The sequence below is a fragment of the Orcinus orca genome, chromosome 10 (assembly GCF_937001465.1).
Source record: "Orcinus orca chromosome 10, mOrcOrc1.1, whole genome shotgun sequence".
Taxonomy (NCBI): Eukaryota; Metazoa; Chordata; class Mammalia; order Artiodactyla; family Delphinidae; genus Orcinus; species Orcinus orca.
The window spans coordinates 62,797,267-62,817,194 of record NC_064568.1 but is presented as its reverse complement, the minus strand read 5'-3'; the positions used below and the strand labels follow the sequence as shown (position 1 = coordinate 62,817,194).

Here is a 19,928-nt window from a genome sequence, read left to right as displayed (position 1 = left end):
AGCAAGCTCCAGTGCTGGACACCCTATGCCAAACAACTAGCAAGACAGGAACACAACCCCACCCATTAGCAGAGAGGCTGCCTAAAATCATAATAAGGCCAGAGACACCCCAAAACACACCACCAGATGTGGACCTGCCCACCAGAAAGACAAGATCCAGCCTCATCCACCACAACACGGGCACTAGTCCCCTCCAGCAGGAAGCCTACACAACCCACTGAACCAACCTTAGCCACTGGGGGCAGACACCGAAAACAACGGGACCTACAAACCTGCAGCCTATGAAAAGGAGACCCCAAACACAGTAAGGTAAGCAAAATGAGAAGACAGAGACAGCAGATGAAGGAGCAAGGGAAAAACTGACCAGACCTAACAAATGAAGAGGAAATAGGCAGTCTACCTGAAAAAGAATTCAGAATAATGATAGTAAAGAGGATCCAAAATCCTGGAAATAGAATGGAGAAGATACAGGAAACGTTTAACAAAGACCTAGAAGAACTAATGAGCAAACAAACAGTGATGAACAACACAATAAATGAAATTAAAAATTCTCTAGAAGGGATCAATAGCAGAATAACTGAAGCAGAAGAACGGGTAAGTGACCTGGAAGATAAAATAGTGGAAATAACTACTGCAGAGAAGAATAAAGAAAAAAAAAATGAAAAGAATTGAGGACAGTCTCAGAGACCTCTGGGACAACAATTAATGCACGAACATTTGAATTATAAGCATCCCAGGAGAAGAAGAGAAAAAGAAAGGGACTGAAAAAATATTTGAAGAGATTATGGTTGAAAACTTCCCTAATATTGGAAAGGAAATAGTTAATCAAGTCCAGGAAGCACAGAGAGTCCCATACAGGATAAATCCAGGGGGAAGCATGCTAACACACATATTAATCAAGCTATCAAAAATTAAGTACAAAGAAAAAATATTAAAAGCAGCAACGGAAAAACAACAAATAACATACAAGGGAATCCCCATAAGGTTAACAGCTGATCTTTCAGTGGAAACACCCCAAGCCAGAAGGGAGTGGAAGGACATATTTAAAGTGATGAAGGAGAAAAACCTACAAGCAAGATTACTCTACCCATCAAGGATCTCATTCAGATTTGACAGAGAAATTAAAATCTTTACAGAGAAGCAAAAGCTAAGAGAATTCAGCACCACCAAACCAGCTTTACAACAAATACTAAAGGAACTTCTCTAGGCAGGAAACACAAGAGAAGGAAAACACCTAGAATAACAAACCCAAAACAATTAAGAAAATGGTAATAGGAACATACATATCAATAATTACCTTAAATGTAAATGGATTAAATGCTCCCACCAAAAGACATAGATGGGCTGAATGGATACAAAAACAAGACCCGTATATATGCTGTCTACAAGAGACCCACTTCAGACTTAGAGAAACATACAGACTGAAAGTGAGGGGATGGAAAAAGATATTCCATGCAAATGGAAATCAAAAGAAAGCTGGAGTAGCAATTCTAATATCAGACAAAATAGACTTTAAAACAAAAACTATTACAAAACACAAAGAAGGACACTACATAATGATCAAGGGATTGATCCAAGAAGAAGACATAACAACTGTAAATATTTATGCACCCAACATAGGAGCACCTCAATACATAAGGCAAATACTAACGGCAATAACAGGGGCAATCAACAGTAACACAATATTAGGGGACTTTAACACCCCACTTTCACCAATGGACACATCATCCAAAATGAAAATAAATAAGGACACACAAGCCTTAAATGATACATTAAACAAGATGTATTTAATTGATATTTATAGGACATTCCATCCAAAAACAACAGAATACACTTTCTTCTCAAGTGCTCATGGAACATCCTCCAGGATAGATCATATCTTGGGTCACAAATCAAGCCTTGGTAAATTTAAGAAAATTGACATTGTATCAAGTATCTTTTCCAACCACAATGCTATGAGACCAGATATCAGTCACAGGAAAAAATCTGTAAAAAACACAAACACATGGAGGCTAAACAATACACTACTTAATAACCAAGAGATCACTGAAGAAATCAAAGAGGAAACCAAAAAATATGTAGAAAAAAATGACAATGAAAACAGGATGACCCAAAACCTATGGAATGCAGCAAAAGCAGTTCTAGGAGGGAAGTTTAGAGCAATATAATCCTACATTAAGAAACAAGAAACATCTCAAATAAACAACCTAACTTTACACCTAAAGCAATTAGAGAAAGAAGAACAAAAAACCCCCAAAGTTAGCAGAAGGAAAGGAATCATAAAGATCAGATCAGAAATAAATGAAAAAGAAATGAAGGAAACTAGCAAAGATCAATAAAACTAAAAGCTGGTTCTTTGAGAAGATAAGCAAAATTGATAAACCAGTAACCAGACTCACCAGGAAAAAAGGGAGAAGACTCAAATCAATAGATTTAGAAATGAAAAAGGAGAAGTAAAAACTGACACTGCAGAAATACAAAGGATCATGAAAGATTACTACAAGCAACTCTATGCCAATAAAATGGACAACCTGGAAGAAATGGACAAATTCTTAGAAATGCACAACCTTCCGAGACTGAACCAGGAACAAATAGAAAATATGAACAGTCCAATCAGAAGCACTGAAATTGGAACTGTGATTAAAAATCTTCCAACAAACAAAAGCCCAGGACCAGATGGCTTCACAGGTGAATTCTATCAAACATTTGGAGAAGAGCTAACACCTATCCTTCTCAAACTCTTCCAAAATATAGCAGAGGGAGGAACACTCCCAAACTCATTCTACCAGGCCACCATCACCCTGATACCAAAACCAGACAAAGATGTCACAAAGAAAGCAAACTACAGGCCAATATCACTGATGAACATAGATGCAAAAATCCTCAACAAAATACTAGCAAACAGAATGCAACAGCACATTAAAAGGATCATACACCATGATCAAGTGGGGTTTATCCCAGGAATGCAAGGATTCTTCAATATATGCAAATCAATCCATGTGATAAACCATATTAACAAATTGAAGGAGAAAAACCATATGATTGTCTAAATAGATGCAGAGAAATCTTATGACAAAATTCAACACCCATTTATGATAAAAACCCTCCAGAAAGTAGGCATAGGGGGAACTTACCTCAACATAATAAAGGTGATATATGACAAACCCACAGCCAACATCATCCTCAATGGTGAAAAACTGAAACCATTTCCAATAAGTTCAGAAAGAAGACAAGTTTGCCCACTCTCACCACTCTTATTCAACATAGTTTTGGAAGTTTTAGCCACAGCAATCAGAGAGAAAAAGAAATAACAGGAATCCAAATTGGAAAAGAAGAAGTAAAGCTGTCACTGTTTACAGATGACATGATACTATACATACAGAATCCTAAAGATACTACCAGAAAACTACTAGAGCTAATCAATGAATTTGGTAAAGTAGCAGGATACAAAATTAATGAACAGAAATCTCTTGCATTCTTATACACTAATGATGAAATATCTGAAAGTGAAATTACGGAAACACTCCCACTTATCATTGCCGCTAAAAGAATAAAATATCTAGGAATAAATCTACCTAAGAAGACAAAAGACCTGTATGCATAAAATTATAAGACAGTGATTAAACAAATTAAAGATGATACAAATAGATGGAGAGATACACCATGTTCTTGGATTGGAAGAATCAACATTTTGAAAATGACTATGCTACCTAAAGCAATCTACAGATTCAATGCAATCCCTATCAAACTACCACTGGCATTTTTCACAGAACTAGAACAAAAATTTCACAATTTGTATGGGAACACAAAAGACCCTGAATAGCCAAAGCAATCTTGAGAAAGAAAAATGGAGCTGGAGGAATCAGGTTCCTGGACTTCAGAATATACTACAAAGCTACAGTAATCAAGAAAGTATGGTACTGGCACAAAAACAGAATTATAGAGCAGTGGAACAGGATAGAAAGCCCAGAGATAAACCCATGCACATATGGTCACCTTATCTTTGATAAAAGAGTCAAGAATATACAGTGGAGAAAAGACAGCCTCTTCAATATGTGGTGCTGGGAAAACTGGACAGCTACATGTAAAAGAATGAAATTAGAACACTCCCTAACACCATACACAAAAATAAACTCAAAATGGATTAAAGACGTAAATGTAAGGCCAGACACTATTAAACTCTTAGAGGAAAACATAGGCAGAACACTCCATGACATAAATCACAGCAAGATCCTTTTTGACCCACCTCCTAGAGAAATGGAAATAAAAACACAAATAAACAAATGGGACCTAATGAAACTTAAAAATTTTTGCAAAGCAAAGAAAACCATGAACAAGATGAAAAGACAACCCTCAGAATGGGAGAAAATATTTGCAAATGAAACAACTGACAAAGGATTCATCTCCAAAATTTACAAGCAGCTCATGCAGTTCAATATCAAAAAAACAAACAACCCAATCCAAAAATGGGCAGAAGACCTAAATACACATTTCACCAAAGAAGATATACAGACTGCCAACAAACACATGAAAGAATGCTCAACATCATTAATGATTAGAGAAATGCAAATCAAAACTACAATGAGATATCATCTCACACCAGTCAGAATGGTCATCATCAAAAATTCTACAAACAATAAATACTGGAGAGGGTGTGGAGAAAAGGGAACCCTCTTGCACTGTTGGTGGGAATGTAAATTGATACAGCCATGATGGAGAACAGTATGGAGGGTACTTAAAAAATTAAAAATAGAACTACCATATGGCCCAGCAATCCCACTACTGGGCATATACCCTGAGAAAACCATAATTCAAAAAGTATCCAGTACCACAATGTTCATTGCAGCTCTATTTACAATAGCCAGGACACAGAAGCAACCTAAGTGTCCATCAACAGATGAATGGATAAAGAAGATGAGGCTTATATATACAATAGAATATTACTCAGTCGTAAAAAGAAACAAAATTGAGTTATTTGTAGTGAGATGGATGGAACTAGAGTCTGTCATACAGAGTGAAGTAAGTCACAAAGAGAAAAACAAATACCATATGCTAACAGATATATATGGAATCTAAAAAAAAAAAGGTCTTGGAGAACCTAGGGGCAAGATGGGAATAAAGACACAGACCTACTAGAGAACGGACTTGAAGTTATGGGGAGGGGGTAGTGTAAGCTGGGACAAAGTGAGAGAGTGGCATGGACATATATACACTACCAAATGTAAAATAGATAGCTAGTGGGAAGCAGCTGCATAGCACAGGTAGATTAGCTCAGTGCTTTGTGACCACCTAGAGGGGTGGGATAGGGAGGGTGGGAGGGAGGGAGACACAAGAGGGAAGAGGTATAGGGATATATGTATATGTATAACTGATTCACTTTGTTATAAAGCAGAAACTAACACACGATTGTAAAGCAATTATACTACAATAATGATGTTAAATAAAAAAGAAGAAGAAGATATGACACTTATATACAGTGTAATATTACTCAACCATTAAAAAGAATGGAACAATGCCATTTGCAGCAACATGGATGGACCTAGAGATTATCATACTAAGTGAAGTAAGTCAGATAGAGAAAGACAAATATCACATGATATTGCTTATATGTGGAATCTAAAAGACAACACAAATGCACTTATCTATGAAACAGAAACAGACTCACAGACACAGAGAACAGACTTGTGGTTTCCAAGGTGTGGGGTGGTGGGGGATGAATGGATTGGGAGTTTGGGATTGATTAGCAGGTGCAAACTATTATATATAGAATGGATAAACAACAAGGTCTTACTGTATAGCACAGGGAACTGTATTCAATATCTTGTAATAAACCATAATTTAAAAGAAAATATAAAAGAATGTGTATATATTTATGTATAACTGAATCACTTTGCTGCACACCAGAAAGTGACACAATATTATAAATCAATGATACTCCAATAAATAAATAAATAAAAATTTCACACATTTTCCTTTCTCCTCAAACCTTCAACATCTCCATCCCCATCCTTATCCTCAATTGATGTCCTTGCTTCTTATTTCATCAAATAAAGAGATATAGTCAGAAGAAGGTGTCTACAAGCTACTACCACCAAATCTCCTGGCCTCCTGCATCTGTGCCCATCCACTCTGCCTTTACTCTCATGAAAAACGGATGAGTGGTCCTAGCTCCACTCCAAGGCCAATTCCTTCCGTATTTATGAATCCCACACCCCCACCTACTCAAGAACAGATGTGCTGCAACTGCCCTCTCTCTATTCTGCATCATCAATTTTCCCTCAAATTAAAAATGAGGGTGGGTCAGGGGGAGAGGGAGAGGAGGTACAAACACGCTTGAACTCCTATCTGTCCCTAGCGGTCACTGCATCGTTCTGCCACCCTTTCAGCAAACTCACAAAACAGCATCTATACTAGTTGTGTCCAATTCTTTTCCTTCATCCTCCCTTGAATCCACTACAGTTAGACTTTGGCCCTTGTTACTCAATCAGAACAGCTTTTTCTGTTGTCAGTGAAATAGTACTCAGTCCTCATTTTACTCCCTCTAATTGCAGCATTGACACAGTTAATCCCTCCCTCTCCCCAGGAGCATTCTTCTCTTGGTTTCTAGGACTCTCTCTTAGTTTTCCTCCTAACCTTGCCAACCACTCCTCACCAGTCTCCTTTACTGGTTCCTCCTCACCTTCCCAATCTCTGAATGTTGGAATGTCCAGGATGCAGTCCTTGGAGCTCTTTTCTTTCCTTCTCTCTAAATGGCATGAGCTCTTTTCTTTCCTTCTCGCTAAATGGCATGGGCTATTGATCACTCCTAATTTATATCTCTAGTCCAGACCTTTCCTTTGAAATCCAGACTCATCTATCCAACTGCCTTATTGATAAATGAACTTGGATCTCTAATATGTATTTCAAACTTAACATGATTGAAACCGAGTTTTTTATCTCCCTCTCAACCTGGCTCTTCCTATATTGTCCTCGTCACAGTAAATGGCAACAATTCCCTTCCTATGCTTGGTCCTAAAACCTTGGATCCATTCTTGAGCCCTCAATTTCCTCAGCAACTATTGTCAGCTCTTCCTCTGAAGTATATTCAGAATCTGGCCACTTCTTGCTCTATTAGTCGGGTCCAATTTACCATCAACTCTTACCTGCACTATTGCAACAGCCTCCCAAGCATTCCTTCTATTTCACCATTGCTCTCCTATTGTCCCTTCTCCACCAGGCAGTCAGAGCCATAGTTTTTTGTTTTTTTAGGTTTTTTTTTAAAATTGAAGTATAGTTGATTTCCAATGTTGTGTTAGTTTCAGGTGTACAGCACAGTGATTCAGTTACACATATATATATACATTCTTTTTCATATTCTTTTCCATTATGGTTTATCACAGGATATTGAATATAGTTCCCTGTGCTATACAATAAAACCTTGTTGTTTATCCATCCTTATATAATATGTTGAACAGCTAATTGCAAACTCCCAGTCCTTCCCTCCCCTACCTCTCCTCCCCCTTGGCAACCACAAGTCTGTTCAGAGCAATAATTTCCAAGTGTAAAAGTCAGACCATGCCTTCCCTGTACTCAAAATCCTCCATGATTTCACACCCCTGATTCCTCTCTGACTTCACCTCTGATCACTCACCCCCTTACTCATCCCGATCCAGCCACACTGGTCTCCTTGACTTTCCTTAAATTTCCCATATCCCCACCTCAAGACATTTGTACTTTCAGTTTCCTCTGCCTGAAAAACTCTTCCCCAATATCACATCTTACTTCCTCACTTCTTTCTAGTCTGTTCACAAATCTCACCTTGCCTTTGAAACCTGTTTTGACTTCCCCTCTTGCCAGTCACTCTCAGCCTTCCTTGACTCTGCATTTTTCTTCAGAGACCTGATTGACACATTGAATGTTTTTGATTGTGAGCTCCTTTTCGATTGTAAGCTCCTTAAGACAGAGATTTTGTTTGTTTATTCATTGCCAATTCTGTAGTGCCGAGAATAATACCTAGGACATAATAACTGATGCTCAATTAATATTTGTTGAATGAAAATGGTTGATTGAAATTAAGTTGAATCACCAAAATGAGAATAAAAGAAAACATCTAGAAAATGGAATCAAAATGCTGTTGAAAGTTAAAATATGACTGATGGAATTAAAATCTAGTAGACAAATTTGAAGATCGAGTGGAGAAAATTTTCCCAGGAAAAAAAAGAGACAGGAAATAGGAGAGAAAAGATGACAAAATAAAATGAGCTGGATAGAAAGGAAAATACCCAATACTGGGAATTCCAGAAAATGAGATAAGAGAAGAGAAGGAGAAGATGATCAAAGAAAGAATTCAATAAATTTCCCAGAATTGAAGGACATGTGTTTCCAGAATAATTTTTGCATCAAGGGAATACAAAATTACACAACACTCATGTAAAGATATTGGTCTATATCCAACAAAATATATATATATTTACCATTAGACCAAGCAATCCCACTCCAGGGCTGTATCCAAAAGAGATACTTGCAAATATGCCAAATGACATACGCACAAGGATAATTATTATAGAGTTATTTGTAGTAATAAAAGACTGATGACAATCCAGATGTTTATCAATAGGAGAATGATTGAATAAGCTATGTTATCCAGTTGTAAGTAAAAATTTTGATCATTAGAAGAAATGCAAATATGAATGGAAAATTGGATAATATTAAGGCAGTATTATTTAGTTTTATACAGGTAATAATGAAATCATAAATATGTTAAAAGAAAACTCATCTCTTAGAGAGGCATGTTAAAGAATTTATGGGTGAAATAATGGATATCTTGCATTACCCTTAAAATATTCCACAAAAAAATTTAAAAGTTGGGGATGGATAAAACATGACAGGCAAAATGTTGTACTTGTTTAATCTATATGATTAAACATGATTATATGTAGACATTCATTATACTATTATCTTTACTTTTGCATATATTTGGAAATTACTGTAATAAAAATATTTATCTCCAAATGCAATGGATTTTTTATTACCACCATTAATGTACATTATCCAAAAATTAGTATATACTAGAGACAAAATGAAAGTCCTAAAAGCTGAGAGGAAGAGAGAGAGAGAGAGAAGGTGGGGGAGGAGAGAGAAAGAGAGAACATATCACATAAAAAGCATCAAGAATTTAAAAAAAATTCAATCCATTAAAAAAAAAGAATTACAATGGCACTGGGCTCCTCAATAGCAAACTTGACCCCAGAAGACAATGAAGAAGTGCCTTCAAAATTCTGAGGAAACAACTCGCAGAATGGAGAAAATATTTGCAAATCATATAACTGATAAGAGACGTGCTCAAAATATAAAAAGAATTTCTACAATTCAACAATATAAAGACATATAACCCAATTAAAATACCAGCAAAGAATTTAAATAGGCATTTCTCCAAAGAAGATGTACAAATTTGAAAATAAGTACATGAAAAGATGCCCAACATCATTAGTCATTAGGGGATGCAAATCAAAACTACTTGAGATACCACTTCACATCCACTAGGTTAGCTATAATGAAAAAGACCATAACAAGTGTTAGCAAGGCTGTGGAGAAAATGGAACCCACATACATTATTGGCAGGACTGTAAAATGGTACAACCCCTTTGGAAAACAGTTTGGTGGGTCCTCAAACTGCTAAACATGGAGTTTGCATATGACCTGCAATTTCACTCCTAGGCATAGACCCAAAAGAACTGAAAACATACATCCACATAAAAACGTGTACTTGAATGTTCATAGAAGCACTATCTGTAATAGCCCCAAAGTGGAAACAATTCAAATGTTTATTAAATGATAAATGAGTAAACAAAATTGCAATATCCTCACAATGGAATATTATTTAGCCATAAAAAGGAAAGAATTATTGATACTACAACATGAATGAACCTTTGCTAACATATGCTAAGTGAAAGAAGCCAGTCAGAAAAGAAGCACATATTTTATGATTCCATTTACATGAAATGTCCAGAATAGGCAAATTCATACAAACGTAAGGATGATTAGTGTTTGCTAGGGGCTGGGGGAAGTGGCAAATGACTGTGAATGATTCAAGATTTCTTTTGAGGGTAATGGAAATATTCAGGAATTAGATAGTGGTCATGACCACACAACCCTATGAATATACTAAAAACCACTTGATTGTGTACTTTAAATGGATGTGTGAGTTATATCTCAATAAATCTGTTATTTTAATATTTTTGAAAGCATGACCACAGATGCCAGTGGGGTCTGTGGCTCAGTCAGTTGGCATCCACTCTTTGACTTCTCTGCTGACCCACCAAACTTTTTAAAAGATGTTCAAGCAGGCTGCTCAGTTTACTTACTAATCCAGAATTTTTTGACTATTTTGCATTTGTAAATCTTCCCAATCAAGTCCAGTGAAAGTGCTTTTTTAGTTCATACTGATGATTAAAAATCCATGCTCATAGACTACCCTTGACTGATCTCCAACACAAAATAATTTTACATGGAACAGAGACAATTGAAAAAACTTTCCAAATCGAGGCTTAAAGAGTTAAGATCAAAGAGAGAGAAGGGGTCAAACTGTGACTTACAGCAGTGGTTACACCAAGATATGGTGATATAGCCAACTGCAGGGTTGAATATTATCTCTTACATTGATGAGCAGTTCAAATGTTATCTGTGTGATGAACATGTATTGAACAGACGGTCATATCACAGAGAACACGATGCATTGTTGTTTTTATACTTTCATCTTCTGATCATGAACTTAAATTACTTGAAGCTAAATTTATGAAGATAATACACATGAACTATTGTATCTGTAATTGCAAAAGTTGACAACCTTAGTGATAAAATGACCGCCATTGAAGAAACAGATTCTTGATAAAATTGAAAAACATAACATCAAAGTTTACCACTTCCTAGGAGAAGAATCAGATGAAGATGAAGAGTTTAAAGATCAGACTAGGCTCCCTTGAGTCTCGGATTCCAATTTGTGCAGATAGACATGTATGGTGAGGGGTTAGAAGTCATTGCTCTCCGTGGGGCTTTGTGGGCATGAAGACCCCAGGACAACATGACAGTAGCTGAGCACAGAACTCATCGCCCACCCGCAGACCTCAAGGGGCTAACCCAGGACTTTCACTATGAAAGCCTTAAGAGAAACAACAAAAAAGCAAGGATCTGAATAAAGACCACACCTTGCTGGAAATGCTAGTTGCATGCAAGAGATGAATGCAAGTGAATTTCATGAATGCAGACACAGATGCAAAAGCAAATGCAGGGTGGAAACGGAGATGGCTGTGCTCCTGAGTATCTGTGTAAGGGAACCGCCAGAGCAGGAATGTTGTTATTCATGCAGTTGTTGGAAGAATGTTCATCCTTTTAACAGTTCCTGTGGAATTTAATTTTGCTTTCATTTTTAGATGAAAGATAAAAGCATCTTTTTTTTCTAAAGTACTTTAACATTATTCATCATTGTTATGTTTTTTAATTGTGCTGTAAATTTCTTTTCATTTTTCTTCCTATTTAACCATGAATGCTGGAATTGGTTTTCAATAACTGCTCAGACAGTATCATTAATAATTAACTTCTTTGAGGTCAATAGACCTAACTAGCTAGTCGTTGATTAGAACTATTGATTTATATCAAGAAAAGAAATTCATTAAGTCAGACAGAGAAAGACAGATACCATATGACATTGTTTATATGTGGAATCTAAAAAAATGATACAAATGAACTTATTTACAAAACAGGTATAGATTCACAGACATAGAAGACAAACTTATGGTTACCAAGGGGGAAACAGGGTGGGGGAGGGATAAATTAGGAGTTTGGGATTAACATATAAACACTACTGTATATAAAATAGATAAACAACAAGACTTGTACAGGCTTGTACAGGCTTACTAAATACAATTAAGAGTTATACTGTCTATACCCTAATAAAGATTGAAAATTTACATTCCAGTTTACTATTTAGCTTAAAGAGTTTAAGTCCACTTCCATATCTATAGAGCCTATTAAAGCTAGATGGGCACACCCCCATCTTTCAGGTCATCCTTAACCCCTTTGATCTGAGAGAGGAGACTTGGCTGCTTCTTTAGTTCTTCAATGTCTTTTTCTTGCTCTGTATTCATTATTTTGTAATATAATGGAAAAAAATCCAAAAAAGAATATATATAGATATCTATATCTATCTATCTCTATATATATATATAACTGAATCACTTTGCTGTACACCTGAAACTAATACATTATAAATCAACTATACTTCAATTAAAAATTAAAAAAAAATTTTTTAATTAAAAAAAATTCATTTTAAGTTGTTTTTGAGTGGCAAGATGTCTATCTACTGATACAGAAAGACTAGCTGATGGGACCTGGGATGAGGCCATCACTGAGCACGCAGTCCCACTTTGTCTCTTTCTTGGTTCTTACTGTGTATGTTTGAGCACAACACTTAAAGCCAGCTTGCAGCTACCATTCAACACAGATAATTTACCTATACACTTATCTGCTTACCAAGTAAAACAATGGAAAACAATATAATGAGAAAAATCATACTTAAATAGCTTTGGAGAAAAAAAAAGAGGCTTCCATGGGGTAATTTTAAAAGTACTCTGGATTCTGATGCCAAATAATTTTAAAAGTTAAAGCAATTGGAGTAAACTCATTCTAAGCCATTTTTAGTTTATAATCTTCTAAAATGTTTATTCCTCGAAAGTTAATATTGGTTACATTGTGCTACAGAAAAAAGTCAAAATAGCTTATAAGCTCCAATTATTGGATTTTAAATTAGGATTCTTACCTACAAAATGAGAGAGTCAGTAAACTATATTTTCATTAACTAAATTTGAATATAATGTTCTCTCTTTTAAAAGAATTTTAAAAGCCTTAATAGGCCTGTTGCAAAACCATTTTAAAGATCAGTCTCAGCATTATTCATTAGGTTCATTTGGGGGTTAGTCTTCAAGATCCCAGACCCAGGATGCTCTTCTGGGTTTGGCCAAATGGAGCCCTGGTACCTACAAAAAGGGACTTTCTTCCCTTTTTGGATAGTTTTCTGATGGAATGAGATTAGTAGTGATCACTGTGTCGTGTTTGGATGGTCTCACCCGTTGTCATCCGCTGTTATTTCCTTCATTCTGAGTAATACAAATTTTTCCATATGTTGTCCAAGAATAAGATGTATCTGAAATCAACGCCAGTAGATTTCAGGTGCCAAAGGTCAAAGGTACTGATGTTCACCTACTGTGGGCAAAATGTGGCCTTTTTCCTTTTTAGTGTACCTTACTGTGTAGTACACTAATATGGGAGTTGAAATTCAAAGTGTTTGCTTTCTTTCAACATTTCTACTGATATTTTCAAGTTAGTCCCCCAAAATTGATATGATAAGGGAACTAATGGGAGTAAAGACAGCAGTGGGTGTTGGTTTATTTGATTTGCATTTTCATCAATGGGAGGTATAGAGATTGAAAAGAAGTTAATTTAAGGAGAGGGTGGGAGTTTTGTTTTATATTTGGTCAAACCAAAACTAAAAAAAGGATAAGTTAAAAATATTAGCTTTGAAGGTATACTACTTCAAAAATACTCACGTTTCTCATTAATACTGCACATTTTTCCTCGAGTAACTATGAATGGTCAAATGTGATATGGTTTCCTTTTAAGGAACTTTTTAGCATTTACCTTTAGGAACTATATCAATATGTTATATTTGAGTTATTATGCATGTTCTTACAAGAGGAAGTATTCTATGACTTCAGTAGATTACATAGGTCAATTTTTAAAATTATTTTGACATTTGTTAATTATACTAAATTGTTTTATCTATTTGTAAATGACCACTATAAACTAAGCCTTGTGACGCTCCAGTAAAATTACTACTCAGCAGAAGTTAACATTTAATCATGTTTATGAGGGTGAGGGAAGCTATAGTTTTTATGTCATTGTTTTGCCGCCTAGATTTAGAAAAATGATTTTGTTCATTATATTACATTATTTTACCAAGATATTACTAATATCTACCTATAAAAATGTACGTTGGAAACTACTTATTTTACACAAATGTATATCTACTAAACTTCTTAATCAATAAAGTACTGTTGTTTATATATTTTCAAAAGTACTGAAGGAAAATCATTTTAAACCTGGAATTCTAAAATAAGCCTAACAATTGTAAGGGCAGGATTAAAATATTTTCAAACATGCAAACTCTCAAAACATTTATTATGCATGCAACTTTTCTTGGAACATTATCAAAAAATATGTTATAATAAACCAAGGGAGCAAACCAAGATAATGGAAAGCCTAACTCCGTCCAGTAGGTGGTCCAATCAGAAGAGAGATGAGAGGAGTGCAAGGTGATGACGAAAACAGATCCAAGGGCAACAGACCCAGAGATTGGCCATGGACACAGGCTCTGGGAGCTTTTCTCCAAGAAATGATAATCGTGATGGACGACGTGATAGGTAAGGACGTTTTGAGAGAAGATCCATGTCTCTGGAAGCGAGTTTTGGGGATAAATTAGAAAAAGACACACTAAAAAATTATTTTGAGGATGTTTTTCTCGAACACTAACAAATTTATTAGCTCCAAGAGAAACAAATTTGTACAAAATAAGAAATGTGATCACAGTATACTATGTGACCCAGGTATGAATAAAATTTACATGGGAATAATAATGGAAGCAAAGAATATTGAGCTAACCAAATATTGTTATATAAGTATATTGGAGGAATGGGGGTGGGTGGTTGTGCGAGTGTGTGTATACTTGTGTGTGCAAACACCTGCAAGACCCCTGCCTATCTGGGGGTGGGGAGAGCTATAACACCTATATCCTCTTCTGTAAGTGGACCGTCAATAGGTAACAGCTAACACTGCGAAAACCAAGACTCGCAGTATAGTCATTTTATTTAGAAATATGGAGGTAAACTCCAAAAGAAATAGCTAAGAAAGTTGAAAGTCCTTGCCCCTGTGAAGCAGAGATGGGGGTGGTGAGAGGCAGTGCTTTATTTTTATAATGAACATTGTGGAGCTGTTTGACTTTGAAAATAGGTACAACTTTGATTAAAATATAAATTTTTAAAAGAAACATAAATAGATAAATATATACACACATGTATGTGTGTATACATATATATATTCAGAATTCACTTAATTCTAGCCACTATTCAATATTCAACTTTACACAAGAAGAGAGAAACCTTAAAACAGAAGCTCAGAATGTCTTGACTATGTCTTTATTTTGAGAATGAACAGGGACTCCTTTCAGAATCTGATGTAAATGAAGATCTCTCTACCAAGAAAAAATGAACTCAAAATTCCAGAGAGTTCCACAGACTTCCTGAAGCCCATTTATGGATCTTCTGGACATCCACATATCACAATTTAAGAACCCTTCCTTTGGGCTTCCCTGGTGGCGCAGTGGTTGAGAGTCCGCCTGCCGATGCAGGGGACACGGGTTCGTGCCCCGGTCTGGGAAGATCCCACATGCCGCCGAGCGGCTGGGCCCGTGAGCCATGGCCACTGAGCCTGCACGTCCGGAGCCTGTGCTCCGTAATGGGAGAGGCCACAACAGTAAGAGGCCCACGTACCGCAAAAGAAAAAGAACGCTTCCTTTGAAGGAAAGGTAATAAATACGCAGACACCTGAAAGGGCTTTACTGCTCCCCCAAGGGGCCTTCCTTGGTGGGGACTGTGGGCATGGGGTATGCCATTACACCTTCTCATGCAGGTCACCCTTCCAAGCAGATCTCAAAGACAGCCAGACTCTGAGCCTCTGAAGTTATTTCCTGCCCTCAGTGGTTCTGAGACCTGAAGACAGTGTTCCTCTCTTTGTTTCAAGAATGAAGGAAAACAATTCACCTCTACCTTGGACATCTGATCACACAGATCTGATCTCTACGCATTTCCTCTCCATTACCAATGCTGTTGAGTCAGAAAGTGTTGGTGCATGGTTTCATCTTCTGGACCCAATTTGGCCATAAAAGATGAAAGAAACCAAAACCAGATTCTTTTCACATTAAAAATGATGAAGGCCCCATGGAATCTGGTACATGAATGTTTGCTCTTAGCATTTTCCCCAGATTTTGAGTCATTTGCAAGGGTCCATGTTAGGGTTGTGAGACATATTAAAGACACACACAGACAAAAAAACCCACTAAATTAAGAAGCATTAGGTGAAGTTCTAGTCCGGAGTGGCTTTGAACCAGTGAGTTTTCACAGTTGTACATTAACTGGCTGTTGAGTAAGCCACCAATCGCTCTCTTTGGTGATCTGCAATTCACATAACCTGCTGCCAAAATCAAGGGATGCCAAATCACATTAGTTATAAAATGCAGAAGAATATTTAAGGTGCTCTTTTTTGCACGTTGGCAGGCATCCCTACCTAAAAGAAAGAAATTAAGTAAGACTTTGCCAGACACACAACAGAGAAGAATTTTTTTTTTATTTTTCAGCCTTTCTAGAACTGGTCAATTGCAAAACTACCCTCTCCTCCCCAATTATACTTTGAAAAAGGTAAAACGCTACCTCAGAAAGTACTACTTTCCATACTTGAGCCTGTAGTCAATTGAATTTCACCAAAGCCCTCTCAGTTTCTTTGCTCTTTTCAATAAAAGCCCTTGTAAGCAGGAATATACTGTGAAATTATTTTTCACTATTAGTTAAGAAGCTTCCTTTAATGTTTTTCCACATTAAATAAAAACAAAGACTCCCAAAGGAATTAAAAAATAAGTAAGAATAAAATCAGAAAAAGCACATATTAGTCACATGCAGAGTCATAAGGATATGATAAAAGGCATGTCAAATGGTTTAGCACTTAAGAGGTACTTCTGTAACAGCCATTTAGAGGAGAGGGCTGTAAGCCACCCCATACCTGTAATCACCATGACCTTCAGAATTATGGGTCAGAACCCAGCCAGCCCACCTCGCAGCCAACATGCCATTAATCAGAGGCAAAGTAGAAGTGCATTTTTAATTCCATCAGTCATCTTTTAACTGATCTATCTCAGTACCCAGGACAGGATAATTTGCAAGAGGGTATTTAATAATACTTTTTAAATAGTGGGGAAGGGCAATTGGAAAAATAAATGAAATCTTCCATCCATTCAGAAGCTCTATTTACACTAATGTCATTAGCACCCCCTTCCCCCGAAGCTCTTTCTCTACTTGTCTTATTTACTGGTTTGCTAACTGAAAGATGAATTGAGGCTACCAAACCTTTTAGAGTTAGAACTCTCTCCTGGATGGCAGGACCAAGATATACATTTACTTCAGCTCTGTAATCCCAGTGTTTTAGTGTCTTGCCTAATGCTCCTCGACTTCAAATGTTTAACAGACTGTTTTGTCTCTTTCAGACCTACACACATACACCTGGAACACGTCAAGAACTCTATTTAAATTTCTTCTCTTCCCTTGATGGTCCTCCAAGGGCACAGCTGAAGCTCTTGGTTGCCTACACTAAACCCCAATTTTATCGGAATAATCTGCTTCTGCCAGAAAGCCAAAGGCTTCACCAACCTTCCATGGCAATCCCGTCCCCTTGCTATTGATTGCTTTAGGAATGGTCTTATCATGCAATTTTGGCCACTCACTCACCAAGAGACGTCTGCTGGAGTTTGCATGGGAAGACGTGCTCTTCAAAAGACATACAGAAAAAAAGACCCACATTTTCTCTGGGCAATGTCTGGAGGTGATGCCTAGGATTGTTGTAGGCTCTTGTTACCCTCAATGGATGGTGGGGCCAAGAGTGTCACAGACAGAACCTAACAAACAGTGTCTGAAACCTGCCCTCCCTCAGGACACCTTGTGATGTGAATTAAGGAATTCCCTAATTCTTCGAGACAATTAGGTTGGGGTTTTCTGATCCTTGCAGCAGACAGCAGCCTGACGTGTTCAGAGGGTAATCCAGAGGACCTTTACCCAGGGGATATTCCTCTTTGGGTCTTTGTTCTTTGCTAGTATTTTCACAATCCCACCACCAGTGTATAATAAGTAGCTAAACCAAAGGGGAAAACATCCCTAGGCCACAACACTCATAAAATTTCCCTTAACATCATCTGAAATAGGGCCAGATTTCTTGAAAAAAATCTCAAGATATATCTTTGGGAAAAGTTGGGAAACTAAGTTATAATAATTACCAATGACGTCAAGTAGCACTCCTGCAGAGTGAGCTTGTGGGCAATAACCATTTGATTAATTACTTCCATTCATGTTGAGGGCTTAAAGAAAAAAAAGTGACAATTAATACTTTTTTTAAAAAGAACTATCCAGAAGTGATAGAATTAAGGATAAAGTAGGGAGGCATAAATTTAAAAAGAAAAAAAGCAAATGTAACAAAAGGATAGAGTTCTCCCCAACCAAGAGAACTTCACAGAGTTTGCTTAAGAGATTTCAATTCTAAATAAATCACATTTTACAATCACCGGTGGAAAAGGGCAATAAACAACTTAATCACCAGTTGTGTATTATCAACATTGAGATCTACAATGTATGCTTCTTTAAGTGGACTACTGAACATGGTGGGGGTGTCTACAGAGAACTGGATCAACTTGTTGACACTGGCAACAAGGCTCACAAACTATTATGTATAGAATGGATAAACAACAAGGTCCTACTGTATACCACAGGGAACTATATTCAATATGCTGATAAAACATAATGGAAAAGAATATGAAAAATATATATATATATAAAACTGAATCACTTTGCTGTACAGCAGAAATTAACACAACATTGTAAATCAACTATACTTCAATAAAATAAATTTTTTTAAAAACCATGGAGTAGGGGCCCAACAGTCAGAGGTGGTATTGGGACGTCATGGGTTTCAGCTAGTTGCTGGGATAACATTCAACGCATCAAGTTAGGAATAGAGGACTGTGACCTAACTAGCTTCCCTGCACTTCCTGGAGCATCTGGGTGAATGTCATTCTGCTTTCTTTCAAACAGATGAAACTGACTCTTCAGATGGAATTGATAGAGTGAAAGACTGAGTCTAATGTGGTAAGAAGCTGTTAAAAGATTAGCATTGGCTTTGGGTGGAAAAACAATTATGCTGAATTACAAAGACATCTGCCACACACTCAGCAAACGATCAGAGAAGCCAGATTTTCCTCACATTTTACTTCCTGGACCCTTTTCAATTTTCAAATAGAATACAGTGCTCTGATTATTTTCCTTAAATAAACTCAGAACAAACGTAGCTGGATACTGTTCCCTATAGAACCTTTTTTTCCAACCACTTACCCAGCAGGAAATAAAAGTGACACCCTCTATTTCTATAGTGCTTCACAATTTTCAAAATTCTTTAATGGGCATTCACTCGATAAACAACATTCGTTCATTCATTTGCATTAATTCATTTGATAAAAAACAACAGACTTAAGCTTCTTGCAGCTCTGCTTAAAGCAATTCTACAAAGACAGGGTGTGCATTCCTGTCTGCTGTCCCATTCATTCATTCATTCGTTCAATAAATGTTCATTGCCTACAATGTGCCAGACACTGTTCTAAACTATGGGAGCACAGCAGTGGGAAAAGAAATGGACAAAATCCCTGTCCTCCTGTCACTAACATCTTCATAAACACAATATAACTGTTTTACATATTTCCAACTGGTTATGGGCCCATCATTAGCAAACAGCTTAGTTTTTCTCTGTGCTGCATTAAGTATGCAAGGAGGTTTAAATAACTTTTTGAAGGAGCAAGACCCAAAAACTAATACATTGAGACAGGTTACTACTCAACAGTATGGGGAAAGTTTATTAATTCACAATGGGAAAAAATCAGGCTTCTTTGAAGTATTTCTCAAGTAAGATTTCCACTCACTATAAATCCAGCAAACAACAAGGAACATCACAGTACTTCTTACACCCATTTATCACACGCAGATTCATTATGTGCAGGGCATAGTACATTTGTTTTCACTTGAATACATACATCA

The 19,928-nt window shown here is 36.7% G+C and overlaps 1 pseudogene; it reads left to right on the top strand.

Moving 5' to 3' along the window:
• The window catches only part of LOC117200647 (uncharacterized), a 42,915-nt pseudogene extending 31,914 nt beyond the window's left edge, over positions 1–11,001 (top strand).
• The last annotated feature ends 8,927 nt before the right edge of the window (positions 11,002–19,928 follow it).